The sequence below is a fragment of the Varanus komodoensis genome, unplaced genomic scaffold, assembly GCF_004798865.1.
Source record: "Varanus komodoensis strain SLA01 unplaced genomic scaffold, ASM479886v1 scaffold38, whole genome shotgun sequence".
NCBI lineage: Eukaryota > Metazoa > Chordata > Lepidosauria > Squamata > Varanidae > Varanus > Varanus komodoensis.
In genome coordinates, this window is record NW_025335909.1 from 152775 (window position 1) to 165970 (window position 13196).

Sequence of the window (13196 nt, forward strand, 5' to 3'; positions counted from 1 at the left end):
TTCTTGAGAACCATCTTCTCAAGAAGTTGTGCTGCAAGAGATCTACACGACCAAAGATCATGCAGAAAGGTATGGCACTGCCCGACCTCACTGGACTACCTCTGAGGTCTAAGCACGGTAAGAAAGACCCTTCCCTCCAATGAGAAGCTTCTCATCTAAGCAGCATTCTCACTGCCAAAGAATGTTGCCCTTCAAGAGCATCTAACTATGCTGTGGGAGGCTGGTTGGATGGGCATCTATAAGGAGCTTTAGTTCTACTCTGGCCCACTGGGAGGTGGCTTCAATGCTGCCATCATGGGACAGCTCCTTGGGGAAATGGGAGCAGGTTGGGAGGATCTGTTTTGAATACCTGACGGCACTTCTGAAAAGCAGAATGTTCACTGGACCTCCACCTCAGCATGCCTTGCACACAGATCTTTTCATCTAATGAACAGAGCAATCCTAAGGTCCCCTGGAGAGTACTTCAGAAGAGGTCAGGGAGAAGGAAAAGAGGAAGGAACTGGTGCAAGGGGAGAGAGGGGAGAAGCTACTTCTCTAGACCGCAAGATGCCCATCCAGGCGAATTCTCATTTAAAAAACTAGGTATTTTCTCCATCCACCCATGCAAAAGACAGAGAGAGGGCGCCAATTTCCAAGCCCATATTGAAAGGCAATCCTTCAAGATCAGCTCTCAAAAGTCACAAGAGCTTCTGCATCCCAGCTAAAAGCTGTTCTGGCCTGCAGACTTGGGTTCGCCCTTTATACCCACCGGCACCTTTCCCAGTTGCCCACTGCCTCCAGGCACAATATTCAGGCCAGAGAATGGCTCCACTGAACACAAAAGCTTGCTCGAGATGTTAAAACCACATCAAGCTGGCCTTAATCAAAAGGAATTATCTTACTGGTTCTACAAAGCAATTTCCCTGAAGAAGGCAACAGATAATCCTCAACCGCAGCCCCGTGGTGTTTACTCAAGAAGAAATGGAAGATATGCGTGGATGCTCTTGTTCAAATTAGCCAGCCAATTTGAACTTGCAAATTAATAAATTTATCCATTCTTATTTGCAACAGTTATACCTAAAAAGTTCATCCTTGGGTGAATTTTTCCCCATTGAAACCAACGAACAGTTTAGAACGTCTCCTTACGGTATGTCAATACAGGGGAAAAAAGATCTCCAAACACAACCATGAGCATACTTAAATTATAGCAGTAATTTGTGAGCCTTGGTTTTTGTTTTCTTTTTTTCTTTTCGCGTGTGCGCTTTAGCTACTGACATCAAACATCAGGGCAAAGCTACTGTTGCCACTTTCACAATGTACATCAGCAAACCTGAATATTGATAAACCTCGTATTCTTTCTCCTGGCTTTGTTAAGCACTCCTCAAATGCTTCTATTGATCTCAAATTAGACACCTGTATTATGTTTCTCGGTTATTCAGGAGGGAGACATACAACAAAGCTGCCTTTTTACAATTCAGTTATTATTTTTTTACACTTTGTTATACTGCCTCACATCTAAACACACTGCAAAACAGTGATCAATAAAAGGATAAAAAGAATATCATATTGTATTCAAACATAATATCAGCAACCAAAAAAAAAAAAAAAAACATGCCTGGTCAGTCCAAGAATGCTTCTTGAAATAAAGTGCCCAAAACAACACAGTGTCAGAGGCAGGGAATTGCAAAGAACCTAAACCTAGAGAGGCAGTGAATTGGAAAGAAACAGGGGCCACCACAGTTAAGACTCTTCTCCAGGTGGGTGCCAATCAGGTTACAAGTCCATGTGGAATCACCAGCAGCATGCCATTAAATGTTTCCACTGACTGGGCAGACCGGTTAAGAGGAAAGGCACTCCTTCAAGTTCCTTTGGATCCATACTGTTTAGCACTTTATAGACTAATCCCAAAACCATAATCCCCGTCCTCGCAGCGAAGAGGCAACAAACATGGTTCCCTCAGCAAAGGGACAACATGTCAAATTAAGTTATTTCCTTACCATAGGACAATGACGGCGAACCTTTTAGAGACCGAGTGTCCAAACTGCAACCCAAAACCCACTCATTTATGGCAAAGTGCGAACACTGCAGTAAAACATGATGCTGAGGTTTTAGTTTAGAAAAAACAATTCATACATTAACATCTGTCTTAAAAGAAAAACACAGTAACAGAGCTTTCAATGATACAAACATCTCTCTCTCTCTCTCTCTCTCTCTCTCTCTCTCTCTCTCTCTCTCTCTCTCTCCTTGGCATTTACAGGCCATGCGAAAGCTCGGACAAGTGGCAGCTAATGAGCCACACCTTGTGACGTCATCGCCTGGCGCTGCTACTCCTTTCTGAGAACGCGCATGGCCCCTATGGGCGCCGTTATCCGATGCTCGGCTGCTGGAGCAATGCTGGCGCAAATTGGCTTGCGTGGCCAGATAGGGCTCAGCGTGCCCCCTGTGGCGTGCGTGCCATGGGTTCGCCACCACTGCCACAGGGCATCCTCCTAGATTCCAGCACAGTAAACAGTGATGCTTGTCAACAGTTTTCTTCTTTTGCATGCATTCCCTATGGAGTATTTGGTTAAATAAATCCATTTTGACAGGACTGCAGAAATCCATGCTAAGCACAGGGCTACGCAAAGAATGTCAACCCACAGCACCGAGGATTAGTTAGCCGACAACCGATGAGCAAACACTCCATGGCTGAAAATCTACTGGTCAAGTTAGATTAGAATATGCACGTTTGATGCCGCATATTAGAGGAAGCACGAATCTAGCTTGTTTCTTCAGTCCACATTTGTTTGTTCGTTTTCATTTAATAAACGAAATTCCTGACCCTTAAAAACTGCTGACGCTCAGCAGGAGCCAAAAGGCTGCAGGTGCACTTATGCAGGAGGCGAGAGAACAGTTGCATGATTTCAACCAAATTCACCCTCTTCAGTCTCAGCTTCCAGGTTTTGAGATGTCACAGCGCTGGAGGTGTGACTTAAACACAACCTGGGATAATGGCCACAGTTGTAGCATTTAAATTCCTCAAAAGCAGCAGCCTTGAGGAATCAGGAAAGGTGCAATTCAATGCATACATGCTTTGGTGAAAGCTAAACTCTTGACTTAAAATCCTAGCAAGTGTGTGTAGGACCAAGCTGCACAAAGCTAATCTCCCAACACCCACTTCTCCTGACAAGACACTAGAAGGGCAAGGTTTCTTGCAAGCTGGGAGCAGAGTGAGGGAAAGACAACGGAATAAGAAACAGACTGAACAACTACTAAGAACTGTACAGGCATTACTGGTCCTTACCAAAATAAACAAACAGGCCTTCCTTCCCTAACCACATCTCATCTGCCACATTCACTTGAGTCACAGTTTGCACTGTACTCTCCTCAGGGCACAGACCCCATCTCTTATGCTTTGTACCCTGCTGTAGTTTCTTATTACAATTGCATTCTGCCTTCCAGGATAAACACATCCTTAGAAGCTCAGAAGGGACACCAGAATGCTTGTTTTAAGAAAGCGCTGCAATATCAGTGCACGGAAAGTCAGAATCCTGCCCACAGGACACCTGGTAGCAGAGGAGGCCAAAGGACAGCTTCACCCAGCTCCCCGTGATCCCTCACACGGGGCAGATGGTGGCCGAAGGTTCTCTGTGGACGGCCGCGTCGCCCTAATGCTTACTATCCCTGCCTATTTTGCAATGGGAGAGAGAAAAAGCAAACCAGCTCAGGTTTAGCATGGAAGAGCCATTAAGGACGGCCTGTAACTACGTCCTGTTCTATCACTAAGGGGAGGAGGCAAGCTGACACCTGCCTCTCGGGCACGGCGTGGGTGGTCAGGACGAGGCAGCCCTGGAACCCATCCAAGTCTGCTTCGGCAGGACTCGCCACACACTTGGAATACTTCTCAGCACTCAATGCACCCACTGAACTCAGGGTCACTTTGTGCAAGCCAACACCTCGACAAAAGCAAATCTTTTCCTGCGTCTGTGGAGAGCCTCTCACAATGCAGACCCAGGTCGGTGCAATTTCCAACAAGCATCTGCTTAGAAGAGGCATCTGCAATTACCACCCATTGTTGATAGAGTTTAAATCCTGTTTTAATATCATGCTGCAATACAAAAACGGGTGTGTGCATGCTTTACCGGCTCTCTTTAAAAAACAAAAGCATCTTGAATAATCATCTTCGTATTTCGGTGCTATTTAAAATGTTGTCTGGGCCACCTTTCAGAACAAACCTTCCTAAAATGGCGTACTAATAAAACAATAAAACATCCCATTTTAACAATTACAAGCTAACACCGTGTATACAACAGCACCCAACAGGCTAACACAATTAAAGGATAAATCTTTACGGCCTGCGAGAAGGGCTCCGATGAAAAGGGGAGATGTGATGACGACGCCTGAGAAGCCATTCTGGCCCAGATGAATATACATATTTTGGCAAGAGTGAAAACTGCTCGAGTCCCTCGGCTGCACTATACACCATACCTGGCAAATAAAGTTTAATATATTTTTAACATAACAAAAAAGCTGGAGCAGAAGCACACACAAAAAAGTCCTGCCAAAAAAATAGCATGAAATGCTGCTTTGGCTTCTGCTTGAAGATCCAGCACCAGCTACTGTATCCTTTAACATGCTTTGTAAACTGTTGACTCAAAATACCCCATGTTATGACACAGAGAGCAAGGGAAATGATGAAGAAATTCTCCAGTGCCCTAAAACTGCCTGGGATATCATTTGGCATGCTTGGGTTGTTCAGAATACTTTAATTTCCAGTGATGTGCCACATTTAGACCCTTCTGCCCTACTTTATGGGGAGGGGGGATTGCTCCATTTAAGACCCAGGAACTCCCTGTCTTCCATCTTCCTTTCTGCGCAGGGGAAGGAGATTAGAAACTTCTGCTTTTGGTTAGCAGGTATGCCATGGTTTGCACCAAAATAGGCTTAGGAAGCAAAACAGGGCTGCTCATAAGAAAAGTCAGACACTGGATTGGCATCCTTGTTTCAAGGAATCTACCATTTGAACAAATCCTAGTTTGCAGATCTGTGAACCAGAAGCTCCCAATCTCCTCTTACCGTAAGGAGATGGCACGAAGCAGATAACCCGCGAGTCAAAGCCTTAACCACCCACACTTCTGAAGCATCGCTGGAAGATTATCTGAATGCAACCAGACACTGACTTACAGATACAGAGATCTGCGTTCATGCGCTACACATGTACGTATTCACAAATTCCCTTTGTAGGGTGAGTCAGCTAGGAAAAGTTAATTACGTCTTTGAAAATGTGAGTGATACTGCACGATGTTGCTAATTAATTTTCTGAAAGACCACATGTACAGAACTTGAAAATTTTTTGGAAGAACAATACAGTGAGAGGGGAAAATACCCCAGTATAATAAATATTCTATTTTACAGTTCTGTTCAGCACACAACAGTTGCTGTGCACTTAAGAATTCTTCAAATATGTGGCAGTTGCCGGTTTTGGAAAATCAAGTTATACAATCTAGTCACATTCATCTGAGCAAATAATTTTAAAAGTCAGGATAAAGATGGCAGAGCTATATAGTTTGGAAAGAAGGGAAAGCACAAGAGTGAGGGTCAGCTCCTAGTCTAGTTTGCATTTAGAAGCAACGACACAGCCACAGCAACTACACATACACAGAAAGGCCTGGAGGAATGTTGTCCCTGGGGTCGCAATGGGTCAGACACAACTTTGCGACTAACAGCAACACACATCCACACGCTAGCTTTCCAGAGGTAAATGCCCCCTGCTCTCTGGTGAGAGGAAGATACAGCGCTGCACAAGACCCCTGCCTGTCCCATTGGTCTTGCTGCTTTTGTGCTTTTAGGCAGGTGAGGAACCCCAGGACCCCCTTCCAAGCAATAAGGATCCCCTGCATTTCCTTTATCATGCACAAATAGTCAACCCCGCTTCTCCCCCCCCCCCCCAGCACTCCTAGAATGGCAAAAAACAAAAGGGAAGGGGGATGACAGAAACCCTAAATTGTCTCTGACTGGTAAACAAGCCAATAATTGTGGGCCTCTGTGAACCTAATGTTGCAAAGTGCACATAAAACGGAACCCAAAATATATCCAGATTAACAAGAAAACGAGATTGAAATCGATGTTTAATTATACCTGCAATGGCAAACCGTGTAGCTAATGATGATTAGCTGAGACACACGATTTTTTAACAACATCAAATTATTTCCTCCAGGTAACCTTGATTACCCACGTTGTGGGGCAAAGCCATAAAAATGAGAGATCAATGGGCTATTAAACAGCCTTATGAAAAGCTTACTAAAAATGCCAAGTGACCCTCCATGAGTGTCCTAGTGCTGCAAGCTGCTAATAAGATTAATATTTTTAAAAGCTGGCCTGTTCCAAAATCCTTATTGAATTCTAATAGCTCTCCGAAGAAATATGTAAAACATTCATTTGCCCTTAGCTATAATAATCTGATTGAAAGTTCTACACAATCGACTGATGAAAGACGGCTTTGCCCTGATCACTTTAGGCACTGAATCAAACTTGTCAGCATTCTCAAGCCCCATTAATCTTACAGGAAGAAACTTCAAGGGGGAAAAAGATGTGTCTCTCACTGAAACTAGTTAAAGCCAATATTAATTACCATAAGCAAAGGCTGCAGTGTAAGGAAGGCAAACACAAAAATATTTCCTGTGACAACTTGCACACAAAGGATTGGTTGTGAGCTAACCTCTCTATTTACCTGACAATTCCTTGCTGCTTTATAAGGCACCAACCTGCCGCTTGGTCTATCCATTTTGGTACCATGTATGCCACAGATCCCCAAATGATGATCCACCAAGCTTCCTTCAGGTGGCCCATAAGAAGGACGAAGGACGGTCCAGAGCATCCACAGCTGGCCCTTCGACTTCCCCATGCCCGCCCATCTCCTAAGGCGGAGAGAGCAGCCATTTTCCCTAGGGCCAGATTATCCTAAGAAAGCTGTAGCCAATGGCCCACCCTTTTCAGAAGGTAGCACTATTTGCTATGCTTTGCTGTGAACTGTGCAAAGCTCTGCCAATCAAATAAATAAGTTGCAACATCCCGTTATTAATCGAATGATTCCAGGAATCATTTGAAATGAGACAGATGTGGCAAACTATATCCTACGTGCACAGCCTAACAAACGTGCAGTCTCCAAATTTGCAAGGATTTACTCTCAGTGAGACAAACCTACAGCTGGCGCAGCAAAATATATCCACTATTCAGAGTCACATACTATATATACATTTGTAAAAAATAGCGGGAGATAAAAAGGACACTAATCCCAGAAAGAAAGAAAAAGAAATACACACAAAAATATAATAAGGTTAGCACAGATTAAAGAAAAGGCTGAATAGGAATGTTTTACTCCCAAACAGAAATGGAGTATACAAGGACCCAGGCCAAAACCACACACTGCAGAGCCATTTCTCTGGAGGGGAGGGGACAGAAGGCTGCTGAGCCCAACCCATGCTCGGCTTCCACATCTGGTCACCCATCCAGCTGCAGGCCTGCACCTTTCCAGGTCAGCAAAGGTGACTCGAATTACAGCTATGCAGGAAGGACAGCATTTAACAGTATTTAAATGTCATTTATTACAATTTAAGGAGAAACCACAGCTCAATGACAGAATGCATGCGCCGCATACAGAAAGCACCAGGTTCAATCCTTGGCATCTCAAGGCAGGGCTGGAAAAATTCCTGCCTGTATTGAGCTAGATGGACCAAGGGTGTAACTCAATAGAAGGTAACTTCTCATTCTCTTCTATCAGCCAGAAGAGGCTCACAAACAAGACAGAAACCTTAATCAAATGCCTGTTTAATCAAATGATCTTTCACCCTGGTCTTGAAAAACCAGTGAGAAATCTGACTTTTAAGAAGGGTGGGGGAATTCAAATTACATGCACTTCAGAAACTGCTGTGACTTTCCCAATAGTTCAAAATAAAGTTTACTTCTGAGTACTTTTTTCTTTGAATGAGTTCACACACTAAGATATCTCTGGACTTATTAAACTTGGAGAAGCATGATCACTTTACTAATTATGCAGTTTACCTAGAAGATATTTCCTGCAGAAAGCCCTGGCAGCAAAGTGAACAACCAACATCTCTGCCTCAGGGTGGACAAATGGTGAACTGTGTCACCATGGACAGCTCGACCGCACCAAACACCGCCGTGCAAGCCAGCAACAAGGCCCCTCTGATCTGCATTTTTCTTGTGCATTTGACACAACCTATTTGTCTCTCTTCTGCCGTAATGAGAAGCCTGATGGGACATTTTTTGCGCACGGGGGACCGGGGGGGGGGGGAATTATCATGATGTAAGTGCGGCAGGACAGTTTATCTCACTGCAAATATACCCCAGGAGACACCGTATGATGCAACACCCTGCAGCAACTGAGCTCTTCCGAGGCTCAGAGAGGAGGCACGCCAGTTCCCCCCCCCCCCAAGACTGCTACCTCACTCATGCTGCCCTTCACCAAAGAAGAGCCGCCCCCACGTTGGCAGGGGTCCTCTCCAAGGCATCTCTCCCCCCCCCCCAATAAATAATGCCCACTGCTTTCTAGGAGTGGCTTAGCAAAGGTACAGAGTTTCATGAAAAGAAGGATGCAGATCATTAAGCTGATGACAGATGAAAATGCGGGGTGGAACTACGGCACCACCCACAAAGAAAGTTCTGCAGCATCATCTGGAGTGAGAGAGAGACAAGAAGGGCATTTCGGCAAGAACCCACAGGAGGTTCCCTCCTGAGAGATGCTTTTTTCAATTTCTTGGAATGGATGTGCTGAATCCAGAGTGAGTGGCTGAGCCGCAAGTCAATAGGCATTTAGGTTGGCAGCCTTCAAACCTTTCAGATGCAGGTTCCATCTGTTATCTAAACATCCAACATGGAGCCCCCTTCACACTGATTTAGCACATGAGCCTCTTCTTTCACCTGTGTTGCAGGTGACCAGAGGAAGGCAAAGCCTTCTTCTTGAGTGCAGCTTTTCCTGCCTCAGTGAAAAAACCTTTCCTCTCCTAAAGTGCCCTTATATTTAAGCCACTCACCTGGTAGCCAAAGGCAACCGGGAATCGCATGCAGGCAGGAGAGCAAAACGGAGGAACAGGATGTCCTGACCCGGCTCTGCACCCACACAGAAAACCAAGACAACCGCCAGCAAAGGGAAGCCTGCCATGTAGGAGCTCAGCAGAGAAAAGCAGCCATGTCCCTGGAAGGGCCATGCCCCTCCCGTGCCGCACTCTCGCAGGCCAGTAAATCTTTTTGTGGGCTAGTTAACTTTTGTGGACTTATTTATAAGGTTAACCAAAAGTACCTTCTATGCAACCGTAAAAGATGTCCAGCCTACTTTTCATTTGGTCAGCCTCTCATTCTCTCCTCTCTCAAGAATTATATTATTATTATTATAACATTTCTATGCCGCCCCTTGCCGAATGCCCCAGCAAAGCAGGGGAAAGCACACAGACATGATCGTGCAAGGGGGACCAAACTCCTTATGTCAAGGACTTGCGGATCCTGCCCATTTACGCTTGAAGCCCAATGAATAAGAGGTTTGAATCATTTTGTGTTTGATGTCCATTCATGGTTCATATTTAATTATGCCAAGAACATAGCACTGAATCTTACACCCTCAAGCAAACCTGCATTGCAGGAAACAGGAGGTTAAGAGCACAAGAATGCAATCCTATACCTGCTTGGCTGGCCATGAGCAGCTGATGCTAAGTAGGCAAGGACTGTGTTTATAACCCAGATGAGCCATCTCAGGGAGGACCATGGAGGCGAGTTAATCATGACCAAGGTTACAGCTCAGGGAGCAAGCATGTGCTTGTACAGAGAAGGTCCAAGCTTCATCCTCTGGCATCTTAGCTCAAGGAAACATAGGCAGCCTAGCTGAGAAAGATCTCAGCACCCCACTGGGCTTCGCAAGGTGCTGCTCAGCAGCACAAAGAGTTCTGCACCAGAGGCATCAACCAAAGTTTGTCCTCGATACACACTGCTGAATAAAACACAATCGACTTCAGAGTAAACACACGGACTGGGCTGCACACCTCATGCTGTGGGATTCAAAACTCCTGGAATCATAGCAGACTTTCACCAGAGGATACACCAAGATGATTTCTGTAGGATAGTCATGCCAAAAGTAGGTGAGTGGACACAGAAGATGAGTTGAATTCAAGGCCTTGTATAGAAAGGGGATTCACATGGCAGCCATACTACAACAGTTACTTGAATGGAAGGCCGTTCCATTCCAAAGCAATGCTGCTCTTAATTCCTAAGCTCAGCTCTCCATCAACAAAAAGATTCCAATAGTTTTACAGAGGTCGGACAGTTTATTTTATACGGCACCATGAGGCAATAATACAAGAATGTTGTGGAGTTGTGACAGAGCACATAAACTTTTATTTTAAAAGAATGACCACATTCCACATTTTTGCAATTCTGGAGGACTAATGGTTTTAACAGCCACTTTACTTCAATCAGATCTTTACCTCCACTTTAACAACCCCATCTAGAAAACAAGAGACTTTCAGTGCTAATAGAACACAAAAGAGGACCTGACAGCTTATCTTACCAGGAACTGACAAATGCCAATCCAGATATCACTGTACAAGTCATTTAAAGATACCAGTAAAAACACAACATCCTTGGACCTTTGGTACCAGAACTTTGCTGGAGAAAGTTCTTCGAGAAAGGGCTCCTCCATCAAATCAAAAACAAAGGTCTTGATTGGTCCAGCTGATGAGTTAGATAACAGTATTTTTCATGTAAGAGCAGAAGGACTGGGGAGAAAGGACGCAAAACCTTGTCAGTTAAGAAACTCCAAGAGCACCACAGAGAAGAGATAACAAGACTTCTTTACTTTTGCCCCTGCTTTCTTTAGTTCAGCCGACCCCGGCCCATCATACAACCCCGGCTGTGCTCAACTGCAACTTTAATCCATCAAATTCAGCCAACATGGGTATTGCCCACAGTCCCTACAGAAGATGGGAGTTCTAGTTTGGCACATCTGCCAGGCACCAGGCTGGGAAAGGCAGATATTAGCTATGAACACTAAAAAAGCAATTAACTTAGGGCAGCAAAATCACATTAATGACACAAGCTAAACAATGATTTTGCCTATAACGAAATATAACACACTTATCGAGGACCCAGGTCCTGATCTAATGAAAATCCTGGTCTAATATTACACGAATCCTGCAAGTTGCCAGAGGTTGCTTTGGAGTTTTCAGCCCTTGTACAGCTAAAGAGGCAAAGCCATTCTCAGTTTAAAAGCCAGACTGTCTCTTTGGTAGAAAGAACAGTTGCAGCGGCATCTTCAACAAAACTGCTGCATAATTCTCCCCAATACACAAAGTTTGTGGGTTCAAAATTCCCTTTTCCACATATAGCTAGCTGTCAGACACAAGAAAGGAAGCTCTGTAGACATTCTGTGTTTCTGTAGAAATTATCTTCCCTTACTGTTTTGGCTGTCTCAAGCATTAAACTCACAATCCAATATATGCTGCGACCAAGTTCTTATTGCAACTATACACAAGGCTCTTTCAAAACAAACTACCTGAAGACAAGAGTCTGTTGCAAAGATTCCCGATGTTATGATTATGCTAAGCGTTAGACTACTGATGCAATAGAGTAACGAACAAGCCACAGCTAGGCTTCACCAAGATTGTCAGCCAAGTTCTAGCCAGTATTCTTATTCACAAGAGTACAAACAATAAAAACCTATTACATTCTGCATGCAGCAAGGTTACATAATACAGCAAAGCATTTTCACAATGCACGTTAATTTTCAAAATGCTCCTGAAGTTCTGAAATGATGGCAACCTGAAGCTTCACCCAGTTCCTGGTTATGCCAACAAGGCACACGCAATGAACACTTATGTAACTCTGCCACATTACTCAGGAAATGCTACATCAAAGCCTTTACATCCTCTCCTGATACAAGCCTCTTTCAAAGCAGCGTATCTTTGCAAGAGAGGCAATGCCATCCAACTAATTTCTTCTATATACAGTATGATTTTTCTCACCACCTAGGAGCAAATTTGGTTGAGAATTTCACAGCCACAAGTTCCAAAAGCTGCCAAATTGCATTACAGAAAAAGGAAGCGACAGAAGCCAGTTTAATCAGTCAATTAAAATCCCACTGCAACACAAAGCTCTTTCTGCATTCCTCTGCCAGACCATTTCGGTTTACACTGATGGGTGGACAGAACTGGCAGTTTTCCCCCTAACCTGGCTACCTGAAAAAATACACTTTTAGCTTTTGGCTTGTGCTGTACTCTGAAGATAAATTTGTTGGGGAGGGGAACAGATGCAGCAACTGAGTGTTACACCCAAAGCACTGCTACAAGAATCGCTGTTTCCCCCTCACCCCAACTGTTAAGATGCAACGAAGGGCTCAGCACCCTTCCACGGCTCCCCAACCTACTGGCACTGGAAACAAATATGCCAATTCTGAAGCTTTCAAACTCCAAACCACAATGCAGCACAGCTAGCCTGAAAATAGCACTGCAACAGGGAAAAGGCTAGGATGACCTGTTACTTCCACAATACAGAACTTGGAAGGCCCCCTTTTGTATTCTCATATAGCCAAGAAACATAGGCTCATCTCCAGCTACCCTGGCGTCCATCACCACACAGCATTAAGAAATATCTTTCTTCTGAGGGCACACTTCTTAACCAGAACCCAAGCCCCTGAAACACCAGCAGCTCAATTTCCTCCCCTTCACCTGAACAAAGCTCCAATTCTTCTCTTCCTAGGTAATCTTTACCTCCCTCCTCACCTGTTAAAGATGCACCAGCACAAAACCAACAAGTTGCCATGTCCCAAGCAGTGGGAAAATTCTCCTACCCCTTCATCTCTTGAACAACCCTCAGGAGACCATACCTTTGCCCTGACATTTGGAGACATTTTTTCTAATGTCAGCACAGTTCGTTTCCAAAATGAGTGGCATTCCACTGCCTTTATTGCAATCAACAGATAGGTCTCGAACTCTTATTCAAACAAACTCCGATAAAAAGGCAAGAGGAACTATCATACACCAGTTTAGGGAATGTCTCCACATGCTTTGCCCAAATTTTGGTTCCATGCGGACACACATGGTCCCATAATAGGTAGCAACAAACCTTCACCCTCACCAGTGAGGACAACTCTTAGGTTCCTCAACCATGAGAAGGACCTACCTTCCCCTCCTCATCCCTGAGTACTAGCTACTATTCCCACCATTATCAGGGGG

The 13196-nt window shown here is 44.5% G+C and overlaps 1 protein-coding gene across 4 annotated transcripts in view; it reads right to left on the reverse strand.

The window, feature by feature from the left end:
- Nucleotides 1-13196, reverse strand: part of DGCR2 (DiGeorge syndrome critical region gene 2) — a 49005-nt gene that overhangs the window by 34983 nt on the left and 826 nt on the right. The window lies entirely within an intron of this gene.